Consider the following 6,648-nt stretch of genomic DNA (forward strand, 5'->3'; position numbering starts at 1 on the left):
TTTCCGGGTTTGTCAATTGGCCTCGGGGCGCTTGTCGCGGGGGGCGCGGCGCAGCGCGCGGCGCGGGTGACGCGCGGTCTCGCGAAGGGCGGGGAGCGCGCTGTTGCCGTGAAAATGGAAACACTGGAATCCTTCGCTTTGGAAATCGAGTGGGTGCGGGGGCGGGTATTGCGCGTGGCAAAAAGCGGCGGGCAGGCCGGCTGTGGGTGGCCAGGGCGGCGGCGTGCCGCGCGCGGGTGCGGAAGCGGGGGAAGCGGGGGAAGCGGGGAGGCGGTGGCGGACGTGAGAGGGCGGGCGCGGGGGGGGCGGGCGGGCGGAGCTAAATTTACGCGGCTCTCGGAGGGGATGGCGGAGCCCCGGTGAGATCGGGGATCGATCGGGCGCCGATGGACGATTGTTTGCGACTCGCAGGCACAGGCCACGTGTTCCTCAACAAGTGGACTAGCAATCCACTTCGGCGTGGCGGAACAAGCAGCCGTTTCATTGGGCGAGGCTTTGGCCCCAAGGCATACTGTACAGTTGTCATTATTATTTAGTTACAGTTGTCATTATTATTTGGTTCTTTGATTCTACCGGCGGTGATGCTCTGCTCTGAGGGTGTGTCTTATTAACATGCTTTGCTGTGCTTTGCCCAAACAGGTGATCGCCAGCTGGATGGATTCCTGAAGGGCTCGAGTGGACTCTCGAGCAGCAGACCCCAGAGCGTACTGGCCCGAGCGACAAAAAGCCCCTCAGAGCTCGGGAAAGAGAGGGACACGCGTAGATCCACCCTATTACATACATTCCCAGGCATGAGTCAGCGTTACCCGCTTGTGTATTCCCCTTCTCCGCTAGTGGCTTCGGCTTCTCCCTGGTTGTAAATAAGACCCGCCCAAGCCACTAGGGTCTTAGCTCTGTTGTAGCCCCCGGCCCCACGGCACTCCGCCACGGCACTCCAGTATCCCTTGCAGAACTTAATGTGTACCTTATCATATACCTTACATCCTTATTTACAACAGAGCTAAGACCCCATGCAGCTGACGTGCTACCACTGCGGGTTCTCCCTGGTTGTAAATAAAGTTTTTTATCATACGCGATCTAATCCCCTACCACTGCCCACCCCATCGTGTGAATTATGGTACACCACAACGTCTTCGTACCTGCCATCTCAACCCTCACGTGCGCCCTCTAGTGTCTAGACGACCGGCAATTTGACCTCGCTGAGGCCAGCTTTTTTTGCAAAAATATATACATTATTAAATCCAAACTTTAAACGTCAGTTTGGACCAATGGTGCGCGGATACCCCTTTGGACACTATCCATGGATAGATAAATGCTATCCTTGGGTCATTTTGGACTCGAGCGGTTTTAGGATATCCGCGATATTACAATTTCGAAAATGGATACGGTTTCCCAAAAAAACCGTTGATCGCATAGCACGTAAAGCGGTTTCCCGGATTATCTGTATTGACATATTTTTGAAACACGGTTTGTCGGATTATCCGCGCAAACCCCCAAAAACCGCACACGGATATCCACGAAAACAGTCAAAACTAATAATATACAGGGAGCGGTGCGCGAGTGGAGGCATTACCGACGCCACAGAAAGGGGTCCCTAATCCCCTCATCAGAGACCATGACAACGAGCACAAACGTTTCTTCGGAGGCTCCTCCTGGCCATGACGCATTATTTGCGAATGCAACTGCATGGCTCGACGGATCTGCTGGCACAAAGAAAGCACCAATCTGGGCCTTTTACGATACGGCGGTGGACAGGACTGCAGATTCTGTCGCATTGTGCTGCTCCCTATGCAAAACGAAGATGGCGTATAAAAGGAAGAATGGAAGTTCCTCTCTTATCAATCACGTTAATGTAATGCACAAATCCCTGTATGCGGCATATGTCGCTAATCTGCATGGAAACAATGCAAACCGTCCGAAGAAGAAGAAGAAGATAAGTGATCTTCGAATTCATTTCAAGACTACTCCTTATGCAGCAACAAGTGATATGCAGAAGAATCTGATCCGCAACATGATATTAGTTTGCTGCAAGTCTCTCCGACCGTTTTCAGTAGTTGACTGTGTGTGGATGAGGAAGCTTTTGGGTGACATTGATCCTCGTCTTTCTCTCCCTTCCCGTAAAAATTTTACAGAGATCATGCTCCCGGCCTTGGCCAAGCAGACTAAAGATTCTGTAGTCGCCGACCTCAGGAGTGCAAGATTTGTTTCTATCTCTTTCGACCTCTGGATGGCCCGCGGCTGCCAAGACATTTTCTCGGTTATGGCCTATTGGATTGATGATTCCTTACAGCGACGTACTCGCTACCTGCGAATGATCAAGATGGATTCGACTTCTGGATCACAGATAGCCCTGCATCTGACGGATGTTCTCGACGAGTTCAACATCAAAGACAAGATTGTGTCATACGTAACGGATGGTGGAGCTAATTGGAATACATGTTCACGAGAACTGCAAGGGATCGTTTGTTGTGGAGCCCTCGACATATACTGTGTCTATAAGGGTGATTGTTGGGCACACATAATGAGTTCAATATGCCGTCGAGCTCTATCAGAAGACCACTGCAGTAATTTCGATGTCGTCAATCTGAGACAAGTCCAGAAGAAACTACAGCTCGCTATTACCCGGACTAAGAAGTCTGGCAAAGGAAATCAGATGTGGCATGCAGCCTGTCGAAAGGTAGGTCTTCGCCCTGTTCAGCTCTATACTCCGGTTAATACACGCTTCGGTTCTGTATTTATTATGTTTAGCCAAATGCTTGCATATCGTGAAGCAGTACATGCCTGCTATGCCGATCCCAATAATTACAGCAACAGCCACCGAGACCCATCAAACGCAGATTGGGCGATTGTGAAGGCGGCGACGGAGCACATGGGGCCTATCATAAAGGCATGTGTACAAAACCAAAGATCACGAAAATGGGGTTTGTCCGACGCAATTGCCCTTTGCTTTACACTTCTAGATTCATACAAAGTTAATTACACGGAGGGTGCTGGAGTTATGTTGCAACAGGAGGAGGAGTCGGTGTTGGAGGGTGAGCTGCACACATGGGCAAAGAGAGTTAGTGAGGATGTTTCGAAGACTTTGAAGAAATACCTCCGCGCCTTTTTCGAGGAGGATCGTATCTCGCAGAATTTTTTATCTCGTGGGCACTCTATGATAGCATTAATGCTCGACCCTCGATTCAAGTGTCTGAAAATTCTTCTCTCGAGCATGAGTGTTGCACATGGAAAAGCGTTGATCGCTACGTACGACGTTACCATTGTAGATTACTTAGTCGCGATCTTTAATGAGGAGACGAAGTCGAGAGGGGGTGAGCTCGACGTTCCTGATGCCGACGGGACTGAAGGTACGGATTCTATCAACCCTTTTTTCAACGCAAGTAGAGTAGACAAGCGCGATGAAGACGTCAAGAAAATGATGAAGTCTGAACTAATGCGATTAGGACAGACAAATACGATGGGAATAATTCGTTCGGGGATGCCATGGGTTGGTTTGGTAGGAAGAGGGACATTTATCCTCATGTATTTATTTTGGCAACCGCGTTTCTTGCTATTCCGGGATCGCAGGTGGACAACGAACTTTCCTTCTCTGTTGCTGGCATTATAGCTAACCAATGGAGATCGCGTATCAAGACGGAAAATCTAGATAATGTCATGCAGATACATGAGAACTACGAGTTACATATGCATACTGAACCATCCTCAACCTTCACACCCACCTCTACTTTACTAGAACTCGCTAACGCAGAGGCAAATATGGAGGGGGAAGTGTCTGAAGTTGAGCCGGATTGATGCTCGAATAAAAGTCTTACACGCATCAAACTTTATCTCTATATGTTTCGTCTGCAGCGAGTGGCACACGGGCGGAGGCACATAGCTTCCTTGTTTAAGGGGTAGGGCTTCGAGGAGGAGCGCCGCGGCGAGGCCCGGCTCGCCATCAAGGCCCGCAACGACAAGAACATCAACGTCGCCAAGGCCCACATGCCCAACGCCACCCGCCTCAAGCAGAAGATCGCAAGCTACGAGACGAGGGTCGTCGTCAACCAGAGCCAGCTCGACGTCCTGGAGGACGCCAGCTTTAACGTCGGCAACGAGAAGCAGATGAAGGCCTTTAAAGACGATATCCAGAGCCTGCAGCAGGACCCCGAAGAGATCAACGAGACCCTGCAGGGCATCTGAGTCCCCTCCCAACCCCCACTCCCTTTTCATCTCCCTCTTCCTTTCCCTTTCCTCCTACACCCCACCGCCGCAGTCTACCATGTTTTTTGAGCACCCAGTCCGCGCAGGGCCCCCTGCGCCGGCCCGCTGCCCTCGACCTTACAGTAGCTCTTTTTCCCACCCCTTTGCGCTGTCCCGTTCCCATCCATCCCTTTTCCATCCAGACTGGAAGGGGGAGGCGACAATGAGCCCAATTCTCCGTAGATATGAGACAATCTTGACAGGATTGCCCTCAATAAATTCGCCGTTGACCTGCGCGTCCCTAACTTGGAGAGCATCGAGTTTGCGTGGATTGACTCCATCCACAAAATGATGGGCGAGTGGTCTTCCATCCGATGGAGGACCACTCGCTCATCAATGCTTGCCGCCGTTTCGACGAGACGCGTGGCCCCGCCGCGGACGGCGAGCTCGCGGCGCGGAGGGGGGCTGGGAGAGTTGAAGGAGGAATAGAGGTGAACGGGCGGTATGGGCAAGGAGAGCCCCATGGAGGGGGGGAGGGGATGAAGGGGACGGAGGTGGGGGCGAAAGGAGTGCGCGCGCGTGGGGGAGGCAAGGAGGGTGGAGGGCATATGTATAGGTTTTGATTGTGGGTGGGGGGCGGCTGTGAGGGGTCGGGAGAGATGAATTGGAAGGGGCAATTGTGTGAGGAGTAACAATGAGGGGACCCGAGATTCCAGGCTTCAACGGCGTGGCATGGTGGGGCGATGTCTTAGCAGGCGGAATTGTTCTGCAGTCGTGGTAGGAGGAGGGCGGCGAACTTGGGCCTCTGCTGACAGAGAAAGTGGCCCTGGTTGGACAGGGCGCGGCACGTCCACAGTCGAAAACATTCGGCGCCGACGTGCTGACTGTGTGCTATAACAGCATTGTTTGTAACAAATGATATGATAAATACAGCAGCAGATCGGATACGATTACCAGGTATTCCCGCCCTACAATCCGTGGGACACCCGCCTGAAATGGAAGGATACGGTTGGGATATCCGTTGTTGTAAATATACTACACGGATTTTAAAAAGAAAACCGTAATAATGTTTTAGAAAGCACGGATTATGGATATTATCCGTATACATCTATAACGAATCCGTAAACCGCAGATAAATCCGTGGTGTTGTCTCAAAGCACGGTTAGGGATTTACGGTTATCCGTATCCGTCCTATCCGCGGATATCCTCGGCTTTATGGATATCCGCGCACCATTGGTTTGGACGCCATTTCTTTCTTCAGCAATCTCCACGTATCTCCCCGGTGAACAGTAGTCTGAGACAATGGCCCCGGGTACGGGCGGGTGGCCACCGCGCTCCTCTAAAAGCACCGCAACCATAGAGAGGCTGCTTTGCTCTCTCCTCTTCCTTTTCTTCTTTCTCTTTTCTCCTGCTCGGCGCTTCCCGCTCCTCAGCGTGCTGCGTTGAACACACAATACAATCCTCTAGAGCGCCAATGGACAGGGCCGCATCAGCCTCGACGGTAACCAAGTCCCCCTCTACCGTCTGCATTGTCTCACGCCTGTACTTGTTCAGGTACTTCCCCGTGTGTACGTCTGTTAGGAGCACTCTCAAACACCAAGTCCGTATGCCCGTGACACCAAAGCCCGTCACGGGTCACTGCCGTTCTCTTTCTGTTCACCTTCTAGTAGCATGCGCCTCTTGCCGGCACCGGTATTCCTTCATGTCCTGTTACTAAGCTGAGCAGAACGTCGTCGAGGGGCATGTCGATCTCCCGTGATATATCTTCTGGCCTTGGGCTGTATGCTGATCCTTCTTCGTACGACCGCCACAGTACGCCGGCCACACATTTCTCCATTGCGCTATTAGCGACGCGGACGTGACTTCCAAGCCCTGCTCTTGCCCTGCGGATAGTGGTAACCCCGCCTGGAATCTTCTTTCCGCCGTCGACCCTCGCAAACTGCACTCCTCTGTCTCTTCCAACCACATGGAACGCTTGGCCTTCACAATCTGCCTGCACTAAAGCAGTCTCGTTTATGGTGAGGCTGGACCCGTCGTTGAAAGCCAGGTCAGCTAGCAACACATACACTGGTGCGTGCCACGCCCCGCCACTCACTATAACTTCAGCGGCCTCCAAATCGTCTCGAGTTATGGCATCGTGGTAGTAGTCGGTGCCTACCCAATGCAAACTGGGCTCTCTCCTGGCGTCCCAGTTGTCCGAGAAATTCACTCCCCTTGGCACCATCACATGAGAGTCCAGCCTGACAGGAGACCACTCATTCCGTATATATTCAGTCTTATTCGACCACCGCTTTGTATCCAGGGGTATTCGCTCCAGTTCAGCCAGTTGGCCACTGAACCTGTTCCCGGTGAGTGGAGCGTCTACTATGATATCCCTGGGGCGGTCCAGACTGAAATCGCACTGCACAGTCCCGATACTGACTAGTCGAGAGAACTCTTCCATGATCGACTTTGCTCTGTCCGCGTCTC

The sequence above is a fragment of the Chondrus crispus genome, genomic scaffold (genome assembly GCF_000350225.1).
Source record: "Chondrus crispus Stackhouse genomic scaffold, scaffold_9, whole genome shotgun sequence".
In the NCBI taxonomy this organism is placed as follows: Eukaryota; Rhodophyta; class Florideophyceae; order Gigartinales; family Gigartinaceae; genus Chondrus; species Chondrus crispus.